Here is a 22,513-nt window from a genome sequence, read left to right on the forward strand (position 1 = left end):
GCTACAGCACTCGACCCAAAGTTTAAGAATCTGAAGTGCCTTCCAAAATCTGAGAGGGACGAGGTGTGGAGCATGCTTTCAGAAGTCTTAAAAGAGCAACACTCCAATGTGGATACTATAGAACCTGAACTACCAAAAAAGAAAATCAACCTTCTGTTGGTGGCATCTGACTCAGATGATGAAAATGAACGTGCATAAGTCCACACTGCTTTGGATCGTTATCGAGCAGAACCCATCATCAGTATGGACGCTTGTCCTCAGGAATGGTGGTTGAAGCATGAAGGGACAAATTCATGTTTAGAGCATCTGGCACGTAAATATTTTGCATCGCTGGCTACAACAATGGCATACGAATGCCTATTTTCACTTTCAGGTGACATTGTAAATAAGAAGCGGGTAGCATTATCTCCTTCAAATGTAAACAAACGTGTTTGTTTGAGCGATTGGCTGAACAAGAAGTCAGACTGAGTGGACTTGTAGACTCTAAAGTTTTACATTGTTTTATTTTTGAATGCAGGTTTTTTTGTACATAATTCTACATTTGTAAGTTCAAATTTCATGATAAAGAGATTGCACTATAGTACTTGTATTAGGTGAATTGAAAAATACTATTTCTTTTGTTTTTTTACAGTGCAAATATTTGTAATAAAAATAAATATAAAGTGAGCACTGTACACTTTGTATTCTGTGTTGTAATTGAAATCAATATATTTGAAAATGTAGAAAACATCAAAAATACTTAAATAAATGGTATTCTATTATTTTTAAGAGCACAATTAATGTTTTTAATCGCTTGACAGCCCTACCTTTTTACATATTTTGTAGAGGTTTTATAGAAACCATGTCAAGACTTTATGAATTCCCTCTTCCAAACTTGCAGTGGAAAGTCAGACCAATTGCACTAAATCTTATGAGGGAGATTTTCAAAGGCACAAAGGAAAGTTACATGCCCAACTCCCACTATAAAGGTACCTAAATTAAATTCTCAGTCTTCTCTATGCAGGGAAGTGATAGATTTTGAATTCACATGGCTGCACATTTCCCTTAGAAATATGTTAACTCCAGTGGAAGTTGTCTGAGCACATCCTAGAGGAGAATGTGGTCCACAGAGAGTTTTTTGCAATAAAATTTCATAAACATACACTTTCCCCCCTCCAATTTTAATCATGTTTTTTCAGAGATTTAGTATAAATCCTATAGTTTTAGGACAAGAAAACCTCAGAGTGCATGTTTATATTAGCCTTTCTCATTAAGATTAACTCTTTTCATGTTATAACCAATGCACACTTACAGCAATTTATTTTTTTTACTGCAATCTGTGGTATAACTTGCAATTCAGCCACATTACAGTGTCTGATGCACAGTTTTGTATGGAATATAGACACATGATAAATCCAGGTTTTCTCACAGTCTTCATGTTGCGCCTCTGCCTGTCCAGTTCTTGTAATCCCCTGAACTTCTTTTCTTCCTGCTGTGTTTGATATCTTATAGTAGATAGGCAGAGCATCTTGGTGATGAATAAAGCATCTGAGCAAAAGCGGTTGGCAGAGAAACAAAGTTGCCACATACGTAGGTGAAAAGTTAATGATTAAAACACCCAAAGAGAAGTGCATCTTGAAGGAACAAAGAGAAAAATATTGCACGGAATTCCTTTATCAATGAAAGTTTTTGATGCCACATCACCTCATGAATACCTTAACTTCCTCAGGTTTCAGAGTAGCAGCCGTGTTAGTCTGTATCCGCAAAAAGAACAAGAGTACTTGTGGCACCTTAGAGACTAACAAATTTATTTGAGCATAAACTTTCGTGGGCTACAGCCCACTTCTTTGGATGCATAGAAGAAGTGGGCTGTAGCCCACGAAAGCTTATGCTCAAATAAATTTGTTAGTCTCTAAGGTGCCACAAGTATTCCTGTTCTTTTAACTTCCTCACTAGTTGGTAGCTTTCTTTCCTAAATGCAATGTCATTTAGGGCAAATTGAGATGTTCTCTTTCTAGATAATCGTTAGGATGCTTAGTGTCTTATTGTGCGGAACTCTTACTAAAAAAAAATTGGACTTGACTTAAGGGGTCTTCAATTTCACCTGAAGTGTAGTTTTGTTTGCCACAAAAAAAATCCCATATGCTCTGGGACAGACCTTCAGTTGGGCTATGCTGATATTGCTGATAGAATTACTGTGATTTATGCCAGCTGAGGATCTGGCTCTACACGAACATATTGTATATTTCCTTCATGTCTGTAATGGGTTAGTACTTTTCTTTACATTTTATGCTGCTGGCTTTTTCTCAACACATAACTAAATTACAGTTCATAACTTGCCTTCAGATCAGAGTTTAAAGAAATATTTTAAGTTGTTTTTTTAATGCCTCCAGCAGGATTAAACCCAAAAATTATATATATAGACTAAACATCTAAGATAGGGTTTGTCTACATGGGGAAGTTATTCTTGAATAAGGTAAAGTGTAAATTTAAAGAGTAATAGCTATTCTGCAAAAGCTCTTCTGGTTAACTTCCTCATGTAGACAAGCCCTAGTTGAGACTATACTCTTCCTTTTTGTCTTCCACAGTAGCTGTAAAGCTCCACCTTTTTCTTTTGCAAATGGTTTGGGTAATACGAGCTACATTCTTCTCATATTTGCAGATTTAAAATACAATAATATAATCCAAATTAGGAAGATCCTGCTTGTGAATTTTCCATAGCTTGTTGATCTATGCATCACTGAGGTTGCTTCACAATGAAGAATTACCGTACATTGCTTTTATGGTATAAGGATGCAAAATACTGTCTGGCAGACATTCTGTAATTTTATTTTCTCATTACCCCCCCATCAGCAATATGAAATACAACCATCATTTGATTCCTTGTAGCAAATGTGTTAAGGATTGTAGTGTCCTTTTGTAAGACTTATTTTCATGTAATTTCCATGAAAGGTATATGTAGTGTAACTGCATTTATACTGGGGACAAGAGTTAGGCAGCCTTTTTATAGACACAATTTACAAGGGGCACAGTGGCCCTTTGTAGGATTATCCACATAGCCTAGCACATTGAACTAGAGCTGTGTCTAACTTTCTTATAAGTTTGAGACCAATGGAGTCATTTAGCTTAGACAAGAGACTAAGAGGATGCTATTTTACTGGCAACGCCTGCTTTAGACCACACATAAATGTATAGTGTGCAGTGAGCTGAACCAGACGCAGTTCCTTAATTTACAAAAGAGTTCATAGATCTCCAGGCCTGCACAAATAATAATAATAAATAATATCAAATGTAACCTCACAGTGGGCCTGATCCAAAGTTCATTGAAGCCAACAGAAAGGCCCCTTGACTTTAGTGGGCTTTGCATTATTGCTCTATATATCATGCCCTCTGGAATAAAGTCCAGGAATATATGGTTTTGACCAAAAATAGTTGTGTACATGGGAAACTTTTTCAAGGTAAATTACTAGCCTTGCTTTTAGGGATAATCTATAAAACGATTTGTCTCCTTGATATTAACAGCAAACTGTTCATTTGGTTGCTAACAAAATCACTCTTTTTGAGGAAACTGGTCAGATTAATTACTGATTGATTTAGAAAAAAATGGATAGTTCTCATGATACTTCATCTCCAACTTCTGAATTCTTAGGCAACAAGTAGTCGGAACTATTATAATGTATTTAAAAAAACCAGGACCTTCCCTGTGTTACTGTTACAAACCATACTGCTCTGCCCATATCTTCTTGCATATGATTGCTAGCATGAATTTATGATCCACAGCAATACACCACTATGTCATTTGTCTGCAGGCATATACAGTAGAAATGAAGCAACAGCCCCACCATTTGTCTTAAAAAAATGTGAACTTTGATGTCTCAATGTGACAACTTAAATGCCAACGTTGTTAACTGTTTCACTGCTATTGTCATACCATTAATATCAAAGTATTGTAGAAAGTGTGCAAGGAAAAGTCTTAAGCCATCTTGTCTTTCTCTTTGTCGATGACAGATTGTTACCTACTGTATATTTTTAAATACATATTATAATCTAGTTTTTAAATAACTCTAGTAATGGGGTTTCCACCACTTTCCTTTGGAGACTGTTCCATAGTCTGATTATTTATGCTGGTTGAGGAATATTTCCTGCTATACAGCCTAAAAGTTTCCTGTCTCATTACTCTTAGTTATAATGTAATACTTGCTGTCTTATATCATCCACAAATGGATTTGTCTTGAGTACCTGGACATACCTTTTAGATTTTAATTTTTGAATAGATGTTCCCTAGGAATAAACCCACGAGGTCCAAATAAATAGCTACATTAATATTAATTTGATTTGTTAGTTGTTTTTTTATTTCTCTTAGCTTAAAGTAGTGGTTGTGTTCAGAGAGAGAAGCTAAAAAATGCAACATACAGAAACAAACCAGGAAACAATTTTGTTTAGTCTTTATTGACTTTGTATTCTCAGGCTGGTGATAAAGAAAGGGCATGTGTATCTCCCCGGAGCAGCAACAGTGTAACAAGCTGCAGATGCCTGCTCTGGTCTGCAGGTCTGCCAGCTTGGGCAGCCAGTCTTTCAGGGTGGCTTCTTTCCTCTCTGGCCTGTGGTTCACATGCGGATGGGGTGCATACATTCTATCACAGGTGTCCCTTTTGACCTTGCCCTCGCTCTCTAGACCTGCACATCCAGGTCCTATTTAAGTCCTGCTTCTTCTTGCTTCACAGTATTTCCAATATCCACACCCCAAGACCTTCATTCAGGCACTTATGTCCCATTTTGACTATTGCAGCTTCCTTCTCTTTGGCCTCTCTGACATCTACCTCGTCTCACAAAAAAGTTTCTGTTAAGATCAACTTTCTGATCCATTGCTTTGATCGGGTCAACACTGGTTCTCCTTTCTTTATTGCATCAAACACAAACATCTGGTCCTTCTCTTGAAGACCCTTTATCACTTGGCCCCGTCATATTTAGCTAGTTTCTGTCTTACCTTATCAGGACCCATTTTTTTTGGCTCAGCCAGTGATGGCAACCTATTATTATTATTTATTAATAACACTGGTCTACAATTTTTGAGAAGTCGTCTGCTTCAGAGATAAAATGTGCTATTTATTATGTATTTTGATGTGCTGAATTCAAATATGACAATTAAAACAACTGATTGGCTACTGTTTCTAAGATATTTAAGTTTTTACATTTTATGTCTATGTATATTGTGTAGATAGTAGAGTTTTAATCATAAATTGTAAACCTAGGTCTTTTCATGTGTTTATGGTTGCTTTACATGATAATATTTCACCTGTCCTGTTTATGTAACACTTTAAAAATCAGCAAAAGGGTTATATAAATAAAATTTATTATGAAACAAAAGGCAAAAAAATATTATGTACATAGTTTAGTCCTATTCAGTGTCTACTCGGCGCTTCTTGGCTTGTCTCTTGTATTCATTAAATGGAGCATCTCTTGTCACTGTCCAGCAATAGTCTGCAAGCATTGATGGGCTCCATTTGCCCTGATAGCGTTTCTCCATTGTTGCAATGTCCTGGTGAAACTAGGGAAATGTGGTCTAGGCAAAATTACTATAAGTTGGATGCGCAACTAGTAGAAAGACCGTATTCAAAGAGTAGTTATCAATGGTTTGCTGTCAAATTGGGAGGGTCTATCTAGTGGGGTCCCATAGGGGTCAGTCCTGGGTCTGGTACTATTCAATATTTTCATTAATGACTTGGATAATGGAGTGGTGAATATGCTTATAAAATTTGCAGATGACACCAAGCTGGGAAGGGTGCAAGCACCTTAGAGGACAGGTTTAAAATTCAAAATGACCTTGACAAATTGGAGAATTGGTCTGAATTCAGCATGATAAAATTCAATAAAGACAATGCAAAGTACTTCACTTAGGAAGGAAAAATCAAATGCACAACTACAAAATGGGGAATAACTAGCTAGGTGATATAGTAGACCACAAACTGAATATGAGTAAACAATGTGATGCAGCTTCAAAAAAAGGCTAATGTGATTCTGGGGCATATTAATAGGAATGTTGTATGTAAGACACAGGAGATAATTGTCCTGCTTTACTCGGCATTGGTGAAGCCCTAGCCGGGATACTGTGTCTAGATGAGGGCCCCACAGTTTAGGAAGGATGTGGACAACTTGGAAAGAGTCCAGAGGAAAGCAACAAAAAATGATAAAAGGTTTAGATAACCTGACCTATGAGGAAAAGGTAATCTGTAGCACTGGAGATTTAGGTTAGATATTAGGAAAAACTTTCTAACTATAAGGGTAGCAAAGCTCTGGAATAGGCTTCCAAGGGAGGTCATGGAGTCTCCATCACTGGAAGCATTTAAAAACAAGTAGGACAGACACCTGTCAGGGAAGGCCTAGGTCAGAAGTTGGTAACCTTCGGCACGCGACCCATCAGGGTAATCCGCCATTGGCCGGGAACGGCGAACCGCAGCCATTGGGAGCTGCGGGGGGCCATGCCTGTGGACGGTCAACGTAAACAAAATGTCTCGCGGCCTGCCAGTGGATTACCCTGATGGGCCTTGTGCCAAAGGTTGCCGACCCCGGTCTAGGTTTACTTGGTCCTGCCACAGTGCAAGGGGTTGGACTTGATGACTTCTCAAGGTCCCTTCTAGCCCTACATTTCTATGATTCTTTGTTTATTAGAGTAGTGCCTAAGGACCAGTCATGAATGGGTGCTCTACACACACAGAGTAGCAGATAGTCTGTACCTGGAAGAATTTATGATCTAAATAGAGAAGAAAGTCACAGGGTGGGGGAAAGTCTGAAACACACAAGCCAAGTGAAAAATGTGACAGCAGCAAACAGTATGTTAGTTCCACAACATTTTGGGGTTGTGGGGGCAAGAGGGAGTTACTAAATGAAAAGAAAAGTAAAAGGGGGGGACATTGTAAGGAATGAGACTGAAGGGACAGGATGGGGAGATGAGGGTAAGAGGGGCAGGTGTGGAGTGAAGCTCAGGTGAAGAGCCTGTGAAAGAACAAGGAAAGGGGAAGCGGGAAATAGTCATTCAGCACAGACAGAGAAAGTCCAAGAAGAACTGTAGAACATTCTCTGAATGTTCAAAGGTCCCTGATTTGGCTACTTCTGCAGCTGCTCTTACCAGCTGGAGTTTGATTCCTTTCTGCAATTTCTCCCGAAAGCTACATGGCAGAGGGGAGATCCTCGTGTCCCCAGATTAGAGTGTCTCCCTTGCACAATTCTGGCTCCAGGGGGATAAGTCAGGGAGGGGTAGCCCTTGCTGGACCCCATTTTAACCCGTGCCCCACAGTGCTGAGCTTGCTTCTCCTCCTACCCACGGGAGTCTCTGTAGCTGGTTCGTCCCTGCAGTTTTTCTCCCGTCCATCACCACTGTGTCTGCTTCTCTCACAAGGTCATATATGTGTTCTTCATGCCCTCTGTGCACAAAAGACTGTCCTGAGCTTATCCACAAAGTAGATCTACTACTTTATTATTCTTGAAGTCTTTTGTCAAGAGCTATCTCTGCCATGATTCCCATAGTTAAACTACCAATGGATAATGGCTTGTAGAAATTCACTAACTGCTCTCTCTTTTTTAATTTTATTTTTTCCTTAAAAGCACATAGCAGGTCTTGTGACCCCATTGCTGTTATTCTCTTCTCCCTTTTCCTGTCCATTTCCCTTGTTATCTGCTGCAATCCTTTTGTGTTTGTGTTTTGTCTTAATCTAAATTGTGAGCCCTTCAGGGCAAGGACTGTCTCTTACTACATGCTTGTCCAACACCCAGCACAGTGGGGCTTTGAGTCTTACTGGGCCTGTGGGTGCTACCATAATGCAAATAACTAACAATAGCACCACCATGTGACAGTCCTAAATACTACACTTTTGTTTAATTTGTTTCTGTTTTGTAATCACTTGTTGACTTCTTTTTCCATTGTAAATCTAAGCTTAAAATATACTTTTTAAAAGTCTATTTGTCATTGTGTAACGTATTTCCAGAGATATGAAAAAAGTTAGATTTATAGGAGCGTGAGATTTTTTTCCCTTTAGAGTAATTTGCTTTTAATATACATGCATGTCTCAAATGTAACCTACTTTATTAATGTAAACAATTTATCTTTCAGCTCTCAAAGAATGTAGGTGATACAATTAAATTATGCTTGTCTATGATAAGGAGTGATCACTGTGGTGAATGCTGAAGAACATTCATAAGGTGTAAAGTTTGCTTTCATGGGTTTAGTTTCATGTATCACTTCCCTTGTATTTATCGCTAGAACCAATTGGAATAAATCATGACACTGTATTCTAATATTAACTGCTTTGTCTAACTGTAATGACTGGTATTGTTTACATCTTCAAGAAATGTAAATTTCTAATAGATGACCAGTAGAGAGGGTCATTATTATATTATTACCTTTGTCAAGTATTCTTACTTAAGATAATATGGATTTTTCTCTTTTTGTTTAATGTATCTAATCTTATATGCCATTGTGGATTGCTTAAGGAGAAATTGTTAACTTTGTTTGTCTAATTAGAAATATAGGGTATAAGATTTCCCGTACATTCAAACAGCTTTTGCTGTTAGTGAAAGCTATAGATAAGGCTGTATAATTATTTTTATGATAACCCCTTTTTTTCAGAAGCTGATTGCTCAAAGGAAGTTATACAAAAAAAAATTCATATGCATAATCTCTGTCCATCAGTTTGGGTTATCATTGTGGAAGGAGGGAGGAAAATTGAAGGAAATTTTGTTCAGCCATATCTTAGTTTTAGTCAGGGAGAAATTCCCCCCCCCCCCATTCTAAAAAAACCCTCTGTTACAATTCCAAGATTGGGAATAAAGGGCAAAAGACTAGCTGCATATTGACTCCAGCTGGATAGAGGCCAAACTCAACATCCTGCAAAATTTAAGTTGCTCTTTGAACCTGATGGGTGGATAAGCACACTTACAGTGTTGTTGTGCCACTCCTAAACACACTGGGTAGAATGATGGCCCCATTAAAGTCAGTAGTAAAATTCCCATTGGTTTCAGTGGGGCCAAGATTTCAATTCTATTCTATATAGATTTCTATACCATGCTCATCACTGTAGTAACTGAGCGCCTTCTAGAAGTACATCAAGCAGTGTGACTACATCTATGCCATATGTTTGTTCTCTTATCCTGTCCTTAGAGGGTGAAGTGCATGGAGTAGAGTGTCTTATTTGGTAAGGTTTTTCTGATTGTTTTTTGTTAAATATTCCTGTTGTTGTGTATTTATATTAGAGAAGGGAAGGTCAAAGAAATGTGCCTTTCACTTGGAACGGAAGGTGGTGAGGTTTGTGATAGTCTTTACTTCCTGGGGGAGTTCATTCCACAGTCTTGGACCAGCCCAGGAGAAGGTTCTGTCTCCCACACACAGACAAACTTCACTCTTCTTGTTGAAAGTTCCGTTGTGCCAGAGGAGTGAAGTTGTCGACCATGATGTTCATCCTGGAGCTTTAAGTGGTCTTTTAGGTACAGTGGGCCCAAGTCATTAAGCTCTTTGAAGATGAGGACCAAGATCTTGAACGTGATTCAAAATTCTGTGGGCAACCAATGTAAAGAACAGGGGATAGATTTGATGCACTCATGGTGGCCTGTGTTGCTGAGGAGATGCATTGCAGCATTTTGTATTAGTTGGAGTTTCCTAAATGCTGAAGGGTTCATACCCAGGTATATCACGTTGCTGTAATCCATCCAAGAGATGACAAAGGCATGAATAACTGAGGTCAACTCTTCATCCGCTGGGATTGGATGGAGTTTCCTAGCCAACCAGTGGTGGTAGAAAGCATTACTCACTGCCATTCCATGTGTTTCATATATGATGGGCAAAAGACATGGAAAATCAGTGCTAACTTTTCCAAACTTTGGGTAGCAAAAACACCACTAGTATGGTATCTTCTTTGACAGTACAAGCTAATGGAGAAGAAAAGGCGCCTTAGGAATCATATGAGATGGGGGCCTGCTAAATTGTATGGTAGAATAGGCCTTTTATGAATATCAGTTTTGTAGCTCTCCTCGCTAGGCACTTTACTGGTTAAAAACAGACGTCAGTTTGGACAAGACTAAAATAGATATAAAGATTAGCAACGAAAACATTGATGTACAAATCTTCATAGAGGCTTGCGTCAAAAAATAACTTAACAGAGGGAAGATGAGGCTCAAGAAAATCAGATGAGGGCGTGAAATGTCACATTTCCTGGATTTTTTAGAAGCAGCACAGTCCTAATTATCTTCTCCAATATGAGAGAGGATATTATAAAAGCTGCTAAAAGTTTTGGAGATCTTATACAGGATGGTAATAACATGTGCTTTCCTGACCATAGCCACATGACACAGGCAGGTGGAAGGCCTTCTAAATAAGCATTTCAAAAGGAAAGAGTTGTGTATTCAGTGATGTTCTATGTTGTCATCATACCAATCTGACTCTGAATGATATAACATTGGAATCTGCATTGCCATTCACCTGGACCCTCTCTGACTCAAATCTCTCCAAAGTTGTGGATTTTGCCACACCAGTCCTGATGGAATGCATACCAAAATTTGCTGGTTTGAGCACCAAGTGGTTAACACGTCACTCAACACGGTGGCAAAAGGATATCTAGTCAGGTAGCTACTATCCCTGTGTACAAATGGAGGTTCTAACTTCTGTGTGTGCAAAGCTAGAAATGCTCTCATGTCTTTCTCTGGACATATCTGTTCATCTGAGCATTCTTTTAGTTCTGTTGTGGACACACATCCCTGTTTGATCAGTCTTTGACTCTTTATAGACCACTGTTCCAATAGACCACTTTTTTTTTTTGTGTGTGGTCATGCTAGCCTCTGGAAAATATCCTGCATTGTAAATTTTATCCATGCATGCTAGTGGGGATTATATTGTTTTGTAATAAATTATATATTTTTATAATATTGCCAACTCCAAGCACAAAGACATGAATCAGATCTGCAAAATCATGAGATTGTCTTAAAAATCAAAAGATTTTAAAAATAACTTTAGGTTATCTTTTTATTTGCCCTTTGCTTTTTGAGCCTTTAGATTGCAATAGGATCACACTGTCAGTCTTTTCTCTGCCACCATGAACGCTAAAAAATAGTCTTTTTTTTTTTTTTTTCCAATGGAATTTATGATTCTCAGGTAATCATCTGACTCCAAGAACCGGGGCTTTAAGAAAATCACCAAATATTGTGAGACTTGCAATTAAAATCTTAAGAGTTGGCAACACTCTTTTATATTGTTTAAGAAGTTCACTGTTAATGTTTAATGGTGCATTGTGTTCAAAGCCTGTTTTAAATTCTAGCTTCTAGCATTATACCACATTAGCAAGCAATTGCTTTTTAATATTATTGGAGAGCATCCTTACAAAAAAAGGTCACATTTCTATATTCTTCTTTGATTCCTATAAACAAACTAAAAATGGCTTTGAAAGGAAACATAAATATGTCTCTAGATATTTCAGTCCATTGTTCTAGCCTCATAGGAAAAAAAACAATATGCAGTGGATGTGGTTTAATTAGGCTGCAACTTTATTAACTTATCTGGGAATATCGGGCAATAAATCATACTGTGCAGGTAATCATTCTTCCCTTAATCATCTCCACCTATTGGGACTAACAGCCCTCCCCTTTCCCAACCTGGAAGTAGCCCATTGTTGAGAAGCCCTTCCCTCGTGTGAGGGTTAAGAGGGGCTGGAAAGAAAGGGGGTGCCAGATGTTAGGGGCACCAGCCCCCTTCTCCAGCTTGTTTAGGAGATGACTTCCCTAAATCCCCTTCCATATCCTCTTTATCAGGGAACTGGAACTCTTTTGGAATGATTACCTGCACTGGAGACCTACCACATCTGGTACCTACTGAGCTATGACATCTTGAGCTAACCTCCTTACCTACCCCACCAGATCTCTGATCTGCTATGATGAGGGTGAAAAAACCCACCCCGCCTTGGCCAGTCTGGCAGAGGGAAAAATTCCTTTAGCCCCAAAGAACAAGTCAGCTAGCACAATGTCCACAGCAGATCAGAAGAGACCCAGTTATACTCTGATCCTATGAGTGGGAGGGTGAGTGCTGCTGGTCGGTTGAGGATTCCACCTGGAGGGCATGGGGTATAAATACCGCCCCACCCTCCCGTGCGCCTGATAGGTCGATGCTGTCACCTGAGCTGGACTTCTGGCTTACCTCTTGCTCAGTGGGGGCCCTCAAAGCCACCATAACCCCTTTTCTTTCTTGTGCTCAGACAAAGACCCACTGCATTCAACAGCAGTAAGCACATTCTGAGCTATATCGTTTAAATTACTTCCTGGAAAGAGATCCAAAAGAGAACAAAATGAAATGAGAAATAATCTGAATACTATCAGGATTTATACATCATCATACAATTATATCACACATGCTCTTTCAGATGTTAATGTCTTCATGGTACACAGAAATCCAAGTGAGAGTCCAGTAAATGATCTGACTGGTTAAAGAACCAGCAAGTCATACATTTGATATGGCCTATTCCAAGTTTTTGCTATGTTGTTGCTTTGTAAAAATGTGAGTAGATGAAGCATTTGTGCATAATACGTGTAAATGGTTGCCATTTATATATATTTTTACTTCACACAATGTTAGCAATGCATGATGCCATGTCCTCTTATTACTGGGACCTGTTCATTCATAAAAAAAAACCTGCTTATTTTATAGGTTGTTAGACTACTGGAATTACAATGCTCTTGCTCCTCATATAAAAGTAGAAGTATACAAAAACAATTAATATTGAAATGTATTCGCAATGCATTTAAAGAGGTGGGATATTTTATTTCTTGCTTTTGTATTCATCCTGTTTGCATTGCATTACATCCAGCACTTAATTTTTCTCAAATGCAGGGAAATTTGATAATTAAAATACCCTCCTCCCCAGCAAAGCTAGTGAAAAAAACAAGTCAAGAATCTTGAGTGCAGTCAGTGTTTTTGGTTGTCTTTCCCCCCCCCCTTTAGATGTTAGTATAAGAGGGACAAGATTTAAAGCTATTTCTGAAAAGGAAAGGAGAGAATAAATAAGCTGTATTATTATGAGTAAAGATCTTATTATAAACTGAAAAAAAGATGTGGTTTTGTATTTGGTGGATAAAGCTATGGTTTTTAGCTAGAGGCTATTCAAAATTGTTAAATGATTCTGATCTCTTTATTTACTGTGAAGGAACACAGTGATTTAGGAAAATATTGATATATGAAGTGAGAAGCAGTAAGTGAGCTCAATGATCAATAATTTGAAAATTGCTTGTGAACATACCATGAAAGAAGGTAAAATCTTTTGTAAAAGAGATTATTTAGGGGCTTATTTTATTGCAGCTACTAAATCTTATTCTGTATGGAGAATCCTGGTAAGACTGAAATTGTAGAGAAAGTGGTTAACTGGTAATGCTGTATTATAATAGAGTGTTCTGACACTTAAGGTGAAGGTAGTTTGAGAGCAGAAAAGTAGTGCAGTAGTGGGAATCAAGATACTTTTAAATGTAGTTATTGTGAATGAGGAATTTGCATACGTTCTGTGCTGAAATTTTAACCTCTGGAGATCAAATATTGAATGTTAATAACATATGTGTTTTCCTGACCATATACACGTGAATAGGGTTGCCAACTTTCTAATTGCACAAAACCAAACACCTTTGTGCCGCCCCTTCCGCGAGGCCCCACCCCTGTGCCCACCCTTCTCTGAGGCCCCACCCTCACTCCAGCTCCACTCCTTCCGTTGCTCGCTCTCCCCCACCCTCACTCATTTTCACCGGGCTGGGGCAGGCGGTTGGAGTGCAGGGGCGGGTTCAAGCTGGAGATGTGGGAGGGGCTCCAGTAAGAGTGATAACACTAAGAGTCATCCAGTAAGAGTGATAACACTATCAAAATACAGCCCATATGTAGTAACAGGACAACACTTGCATAAAAACTATCAGCCAATGTTTGTAAAGTCTATATCTCTTTGTAGCTGATTTTCTCTCATTTTCTTCTTCTTCTTTTTAATCTTATACTGGAAAATTAGACAAACACAAACTGTGTTCAGATTTTCTTGCAATTTCTTAACTCTTTTCCTCTTTTTTCTTTTTGACAGTCTTTGACAGTCTTTTGACAGTCAAGTCTTTTTCAAGTAGTAAATTAATTTGGGTAGCAAGCACCACATCTGAATTTGTTACATGCTGGCAGTTCAGATAAATGGATATTATGATCTCAGCACATTTCTGCCCAGCACCACTGTGCCCATTTGCAAGAATCTGAGAAAGTGATAATATTCCTGTCAGTTTCAGGCCTCTGAGAAAAATATGGGGCAGAATTCATTTGTATTTATAGGATGCCTGTAGGGAAGCCAGCAATGCTGTGTTGCAGTTTACATGGGCATGTGGTGCTAACTACATATAAAAAAGATAAGAGGCCTATAGACATTTATTTGTGGGAACATGTAAGAAAAGCCAGAATGAATCAGTAATTGTCACTTACACAGGAGATGTATTTTCAGATTTCTCATTGGAGAAATCTGTTAAACTTACATTACCTTTCAGAGTCTGTCCATTTTTAATTATTTTGTTGATTGAATGATTGCATTAAGTTGTATTTTACTAGGTTGATGCAATGTGTGCTTCCTGCCAGCATTTGATATGGATAAATCCACTTTTTTTTCTGCTGTGATAAACTGGAAGACTTCTTATAGTTGCAGTAAAATTTATTTTATTAAACTATGTGTATATACTCAGTGTGGGTGAAAAAAACGTGTGTATGTCATAGTTTAACAGACCAAGACACACATTGTTACCAATTTATACCATTAGCAGAGCAGAATAGAAAAAACACATTTAATCGGTAAATTTGGGTATATTTGTACTACAGAATATACATCTCTGTGTAAAAGTTCAGTTCTGCATAGTTATTGCCTTTCACTCCCATCTTGTGTATATTGTTGAACTATATATAAACTCATTTTAAAATGATTTATGATTTGGGATGGTTAATGCATGTGTGACTTTTTGTATAATTAGTGATTTCCTCTCCTTATAGCCAATCTGGTGTAAATAAATCTGTTATTTATATGCAGCTGTAATGCACCCTGTTATGGAAAAACCCTTAGAAGCATACCAACACTAACTCCTCTTCTCTGCTTGCACCTTACTTCCCTGCTTCGAACAGCTTTCTGAAGCACAGTGTCAGCATAACACTTCACTGGGAATTTCCACCCTAATCTTGCGGAGTAGAATAGATGTCTGCCAATCGCACACTTTCTACTGTGGTAGCTGCCCCCATTCAAGTCCTGTCTAAAGCACATGAGAAACTGTTTTCCTCCTGCAAAAATTAGCAAGATTTTGATCAGTTTTGTGTGTGGGGGGGGGGGGCGGGCGCATGCACACGCCTCATGAGCCTGTTTTCCAGCTGTTGGGGCACTAACCTGGGATGTGGGAGACCCAGATTTAAATCTGATTCACCTCCAAGAGGTGACTCGCTGCTCCAACTGCCGAGATATAGTCAGTCTCTGTCTTTTCATTTTGTCAAAAAATTCCCAACCATATCTAGTGCTGACTCAGCTAAGTACTTCAGCAAATGCATAACTTTAAGCATACTGAAGAAGTAAATGGGACTACTTGATCTTAAATTATGTGTATGTGTGTAAGTACCTTGCTGAGGCAGTTCCTAAATGTACAGATCCCCAAGCACTCTATGTGTTGCTTCCGAGGGGTTTATGAGGGCTTGGAGGCAGTGAGGGATGATGCTGTTTGGCTCTGTTACCCTTCCTTCAGCCCGTTTGTGGCCAGTGGAGCAACATTTTTGCTTCTTACCATCTCCCCATGCAGTGGAGTGGGTGGTAATGACCCCTAATGTAGTTTGTAGTAAAGCAGATGTCCTTGAGCGTTAAACCTGGTGTTCAGGCCCATTCCCATGTAGTTGTTCAGGTTACAAAGGAAACCAACATTTTATTAATAAAGTGTACATTGACTAAAAGTGTGGTATGTTCAAAATGCTCCATAATAAGGATTAGCCTAATCTCTACAGGGAAAGCGTTCTAGGCAAAAAACAAGCATCTCTAAAGCTCTATCCATCCCCAGCAGTCTTACTCTAAAACCTTTTCTCGTTCGAAATAAATGAGTCAGCAGACCAGCAACAACAGAGTAGGTCTGAAATGTATGATGACCCAAGTGAGTATAGGGCTTTATAAATTATTTGCAAGACTTTAAAATCAATCCATCCATTTTATTCTGTTGTAAAGGAATGTTTTGATTAATACATTGGCCAGAAAGTAAAGCAGGATAGTAAAATTCATTAAACAAAGATTACTAATCACTTGATTTTGGGAATTTGGATTGTGTAATGCTAATGCTAATAGTAGCACTTGAAGGTTAATGTGGAGGATAATAACATATAACTGGTAGAAGAAAATTCTTTCATTGTCTGGTGTGTAGATCATATATGTTGATTCAGTTTGGATTCTATTCCTTTAATTGTTTAGTATGAATAAATATTTTAAATAGGTGTGGTAAATTGTCAAGTATTTTCATTGTTTGGATGAAAAGATTTGAACATCTACTCCAAAGTACCAACAAACACCTGCAGAACCAAAGTGGATATAGAGCACCTGAACACATTCTGATTCATGAAATTAAAGCAGTTTACAGAGTTAGTAAGAAAAGAATATCACACTCTGAGGTTTGATGTCCTTTTCATGCAGAACAAAAGAGTTTCGATTCTTTCACTTCAAGTTTAGCCTAACCATTGTGTAGTAAGGGAGGTTTAATGAATCATTGTTTAACTTAGATACTGCCAAGTATTTGACAGTTAAATAGTCTCAAATGTGTACATAGCACTTTGCTGACAGACCCTTATTTAACTGTGATTAATTGGCATTGAATAGTTATTTAATTACTTCAGAATAAATCTAAGAACAGAGTGTGGTTTGATTAAGTTATTTAATGTAATAACATACATGGAATTGCTGGAGTGAGCACGTTCTCCACTGCAGCTTGCTACTGAAATTACACAAAGCGTTTGGAAGTTTCACAGTACCAAAAATAGCAAGTTCTTTTGGCAACACTGACTCTTTAAAAGATTTATTAATTGATTTATGAGAAGACTTTTTTTGGTCAGTGTAGGTTATCCATCTCATTACTATACAATGTCTATATTTTTAGTAATTTTGCTTCTTTTAAAATGCTATGTGAAGAAGATGTGATTCCTATTTGAATAATTCAGGTTGCATGCAGTAGTTGAGTTTGATAATTTTTCAAGCTGAAAATGTGGGTTAATTCTAACGCAGGATTTTTGAGGGAACATACATACTACATGTTCAGTGTCCTGAAAATACCAGTCCAAATGATCCATAGAACACTTACAGCTTATTTAAGGGACTTGGGGAAGCGTAAGGGAGCCCATAGAGATGGTGATATGGTATGAGAGCCCCAGAGAATTTAGAGAAAATATTTTCAGTAGGCCAGCTTTATAGGTCGCAGATATCAGGTGCAACAATCCTTTGAATCTGGGGAGCAGCCCTGGGAAAATTGTGTGTGTTAATGCTGGCAGAAAACGTGTAATCGTGTTCTTGGGAAAAGTTTGAGGATTTTTGCGAGAATGACTAATTTTGCAAGAATGACTAATTCACATCTAGAATCTCTTCTCTTGCACAGCTAATAGTGCATACCTAAACAACTAAACCATGTGCTATTTAAAAAGGAGAAGTAGACTTTTGTTTCTTCATATCTTGTGAAACAGTCTTCAGTTTGAATTAGAAACTTAGGGTAATGTCTACACTGCAATTAGAAACCCATGGCAGGCTTGTGCCAGCTGACTCAAGCTTGCGGGGCTTGAGCTAAGGGGCTCTTCAGTTGCAGTGTAGATGTTCAGGCTCAGGCAGCAGCCTGACCTCTGGGACCCTCTCACCTCGCAAGGTCCCAGGGCTCCGGCTGGAACCCTGGCTCTAGGACCCTGCAAGGTGGGACATTCCAGTTCTCGGGCTCCAGCCCGAGCCTGAATGTCTACACCGCAATTGAACAATTCTTTAGCCCAAGTCCCACAAGCCCAAGTCAGCTGCAGAGGCCAGCCACGGATGTCTAATTGCAGTGTAGACATATCCATACTGTGAATATGCAGTCTCTACCTATGCAACATCAGAATGGCAAATCCCTGAATGGGTCACTGAGATTTGGATGCAGACTATTCTCTGTGACTGGTCCCTGATGATGGAATTTGCTCTCTCTGGTAAGCTGACATAGCCTGAGTTTACTACTGTTCAGAGCAGTTATACCTTCTGTGAACTGGGTCCCCTGGGCTTGATTCTGATCTCATACAGTCAGTGGAGTAACACTGGGGTAAAATCAGCTTTTGTGAAAGCAGGATTAAGGCCCATTGCTTGGTTTGTTTCTTTCTTCTGTGCTAGAAATTTTTTGTTTTTATTTGTGATGCACCCGGATACAACAGTAATGGGCACTAGAATAACAATAGGAATATGGGTCTTTAGGAGGCAAACACTGCCATGAGCTTAATGATCACAGTCATGCTTTACCAAAAGGATTGTGCATAAATACTGAATAGACAATAAACAACTTTGTGCAATAACTATTGAAGGTTCCAAAATATTAAAATCTTGCAATTGTAGATAGACCTGAATATCCTATTTAGGAATTGGTTGATCCAACTCCAGGATATTTACATTTCTTGTCTTTTCATAGGGTGGATTGTAGGAGGGCCCATTGCTTTCAAGTTCAGTCATGTTCATACACCAACTGTTTTTCTTACTCATATTTTAGTCCTTGTCATTCTACAGAATTACTATATTTACATTTGAATGTAGATTAGGCAGATTAAAATATTTTTTCACATTTTATTGATAATGGCAGATTAATTTCTACTTTCCTACTAGCTGCTGTGTCAAAAACATTCTCTAAAAACATATAACAATTTTATAAGGCAATCACCAAAATTACATTTTTGGTATTAATTAGCAATTTGATTACCCATGGTAATTACCAATTATCAAACTCAACCCATGAGAATTAAGTAGGAGTTTGTTTGTACTGTGGATAAGAGGAGGAGATAGTTATGCCAGAGGAATCTTTCTTATGGTTCACCCAGTTTGGTTTTAGCGTGGGTCTGTATGCATCAAAGAACTTTAGCCAAATAAGATGTTATAGTAAATGAGAATATTCTGGAACTTGTTCTTGGCAGTCATCATGAGTTTTGGTATTATTTTATACAATTTTTGTGTTGCATATGTTTTATTTTGTTTTAAAGAGCCAGAACAGAACTTTATTATAGTTGCAACTTAAAACTTTCTCCATCTCTTTATAGCGGCTGTAGTAGAGCTTTGAAACTTTTTGAGGTAGTGCAAAGGGGTAGTCACTAACCTCTACAGTCATAAACCTCTTAAAAACTCCTTGAGTAACGTTCACTTGTAAATTGCAATAAAAACCTGTCAGAAAATGGACAACAAAACTTCAGATACTGTTGGGATTGAAACTTCAAAGTGATAAACTGCTTTGTGATAGTTTGTGAGCATTTCATTACTAATTTGTCTCAGCCTTCTACCCGTTAGGGCCCCATCTACAAAAAGTACAAAGTTAAACTGTTTTCACAACGGTGTTAGAGTAACTGTAATGCTGCTCCAGGAAGGAGTTTGCATGTGCTATCTACTCATTGAATCATGGGACATGGCGAAGGTATCCCAGGTTTCCTGACATTGTTAATAGTGACCTGCACTGTACTACTGGTGTGGAAGTAGCCAGTATGAAAGAACTTGCTTTGTTGGTGCAGTGCTGTGTATTATGGAATTTCCTCTGAGGAATAACCAAGATAATTCTGCTGCAATCTCTTATCACTATTACAAATAAACCAGATTAAAGGTGAATGCCAAAGCAAAATTTAAAACAGAGAGAAGCTCAGGCTTCTGTGCTGTATGTCCCTGATAAGCAGGCCACAGGGGCAGTCTGAAGAGAAGTTAGCCTTACATTTTTTTAAATGATCTTTTCCCTTGTGAAATCCTCGGTACTATTTGGTTCCCTTGAAGATATCTCAGAATGTGATGTTAGAGCTACCAGCAGTCTCACTGCAGCACATGCATTTCGTGGGCAGAGTCACCCCTCCTGTGTCAAAACCCCCATGAGGGGACCAAGGGGAAAGAAGCCTCCAAGAGGCATCCCTTGGTGAAGTTTTCCCTGATCTTTCTGTTCCAACATGAAACAACTGGCGAGGCTCATTTGCAAATCTGGAAGATACCCAGAAATTGCAGGATCTCTGCACCATCTGCACGGAGGCCCTGTGTCTCAGAGCTATCTCCATGTCCCTAGTGCGCCCTTCCTCTCCCTCTACAATGGCCCTGCATGAACAGGGACACCTCCTGGTGACCACTGACTACCCTTAAAATGTGATTCCCCATGATTCAAGGGCACCTCAGAACAGGTTACTGTGCCAGGATCAGTTAATTTTCCCGAGTACTCTTTACAAGGTTGAAAGAAGGATTATGTGTTTCTCACTTCACGCCACTCCCACCCAATGTGGGGTTTCTCAGTCCCTGTCCAGCCCACAGCACATCAATCCTGACCCTGTGAACAGTCTTCTGTGAGGTACTAGGTAAGTGGGGATAGTTCTGTAGAAGTAGCTGTCCTTTCCCACTGTGTGGTGAGATCTGCATGGGGATTTTAGGGGCACAGCCTGGTCACATAGTGTTTGTGATGTCACAGAATAATGCACTGTGAGATATCTTCAGTAAACCTAGACATACCAAGAGGCTATCTCAGAGAGAGAGAGAGAGAGAGAGAGGAGAGACTGTTGAGAAAGCTAGTTTAAAGAAACATTTGTGAACTGAAAAAAGCAACAGAGGGTCCTGTGGCACCTTTAAGACTAACAGAAGTATTGGGAGCATAAGCTTTCGTGGGTAAGAACCTCACTTCTTCAGATGCAACTGAAGAAGTGAGGTTCTTACCCACGAAAGCTTATGCTCCCAATACTTCTGTTAGTCTTAAAGGTGCCACAGGACCCTCTGTTGCTTTTTACAGATTCAGACTAACACGGCTACCCCTCTGATACTTGATTTGTGAACTGAATCATCCTCTCCCACCTCATCCTGGCTAATGAGACAGATGTTCATCACAAAATTCTCTGTTTAACTCTGTTTTAATTTTTTTAATGTGCAGTTCATCTTTATGCCAAACTTTTAAGATCAACAGAATTTTCAGCAGAGGACCTGCTCTTGCCCCTCTACCAGAGGAGGATTTGGAAAGCACTGATTTTTGTCACTTTGCTGCAAACAAAAGACATTCCTTGATCCCTTCCCCTTATGATCCACAATTCCAAAAGAGAGAAAAACCAAATCTCATCACAAAATACATTAAAATAATAGAGGTAGATAGATAGAAACTTGAATGTGTCCACATGCATAAACCCCTTATGAAAGGCAAGATTCTCATCCCTAGGTTAAGTGATACCTTATTTCCTGAGTAGAAGCATCAGTTGTGGAGTAAAGTACTAATCTACCTAATGGTGGCAGAATGGTGATGTTTATAATTAAAGCTCTATTGCTATGACTGAATTTTTTTCACTCAAGTAGAACTTAAGAAAATAGAAGAGAATAAATGCTTCAGTGATAACAGATTAAAAATGTTATTAGTTTTAATAAAGATCAGCATTGTCAAGGTTTTGAATAAATATAAAAAAACATGCTGCATCAACATAAAAACATGCCACATCAGCACAAACCTAACTAAAATTTGATTTCAGTAACATCTGCAACGTAAATTTAAATATGCTAAGATTTCTTTACTCTTTTCTTTTGTGAAATCTAAGTTGGTTAAAAATCACAGAACTACTCAAAAGGACCATATTAGGCCTTGCAGTAAATGCATACAACTCAGGTAAACGTCAGTGGAACTTGCAAGCAGGTATCAGAGTCAGCTAGGTTATGGCCCATATTGATTGATGTATATAAGTAGGTATTAAGAATCTAGTCCTATAACTGCTTACTTACGTGGATAATGTTATGCATGTATGTAAGGGATTGCAGGATCGGGGTCTTCAGTTCTATCTAAATGACTAGTTTCAGAATGTTATGAAACATTTGAAATAATATAATAATAATATATGGAGATATACCTATCTCATAGAACTGGAAGGGACCCTGAAAGGTCATTGAGTCCAGCCCCCTGCCTTCACTAGCAGGACCAAGTACTGATTTTTGCCCCAGATCCCTAAGTGGCCCCCTCAAGGATTGAACTCACAAATCTGGGTTTACCAGGCCAATGCTCAAACCACTGAGCTATTCCTCCCCAAATGATGGTGACCCCACACTATAACAGTTAAATAAACAATTTACATCTGTATTAAAGAAGCATTCATTCAAAATGAACATTTTTATTCTTTTTTAGCAAAATATATTGCACTAGCTGTAAAAAAAAATCTCCTTTTGTGTTTTGTTTTCAGAAGATCTTTTTTGTTTATTTTCAGATGTCAGCCATTGTCTTCTTGCTTTTCTTAAATTGTCTGTAAAACTAAACTATAATGTATTTTTAAAAATATTATTCTGATTTTTTGTGAGTTTTT

The 22,513-nt window shown here is 38.5% G+C and overlaps 1 protein-coding gene across 1 annotated transcript in view; it reads left to right on the top strand.

Annotated features, from left to right (window-relative positions):
• Positions 1-22,513, top strand: part of ABCC4 (ATP binding cassette subfamily C member 4 (PEL blood group)) — a 224,653-nt gene that overhangs the window by 122,613 nt on the left and 79,527 nt on the right. The window lies entirely within an intron of this gene.

This window comes from Emys orbicularis, chromosome 1, assembly GCF_028017835.1.
Source record: "Emys orbicularis isolate rEmyOrb1 chromosome 1, rEmyOrb1.hap1, whole genome shotgun sequence".
In the NCBI taxonomy this organism is placed as follows: domain Eukaryota; kingdom Metazoa; phylum Chordata; order Testudines; family Emydidae; genus Emys; species Emys orbicularis.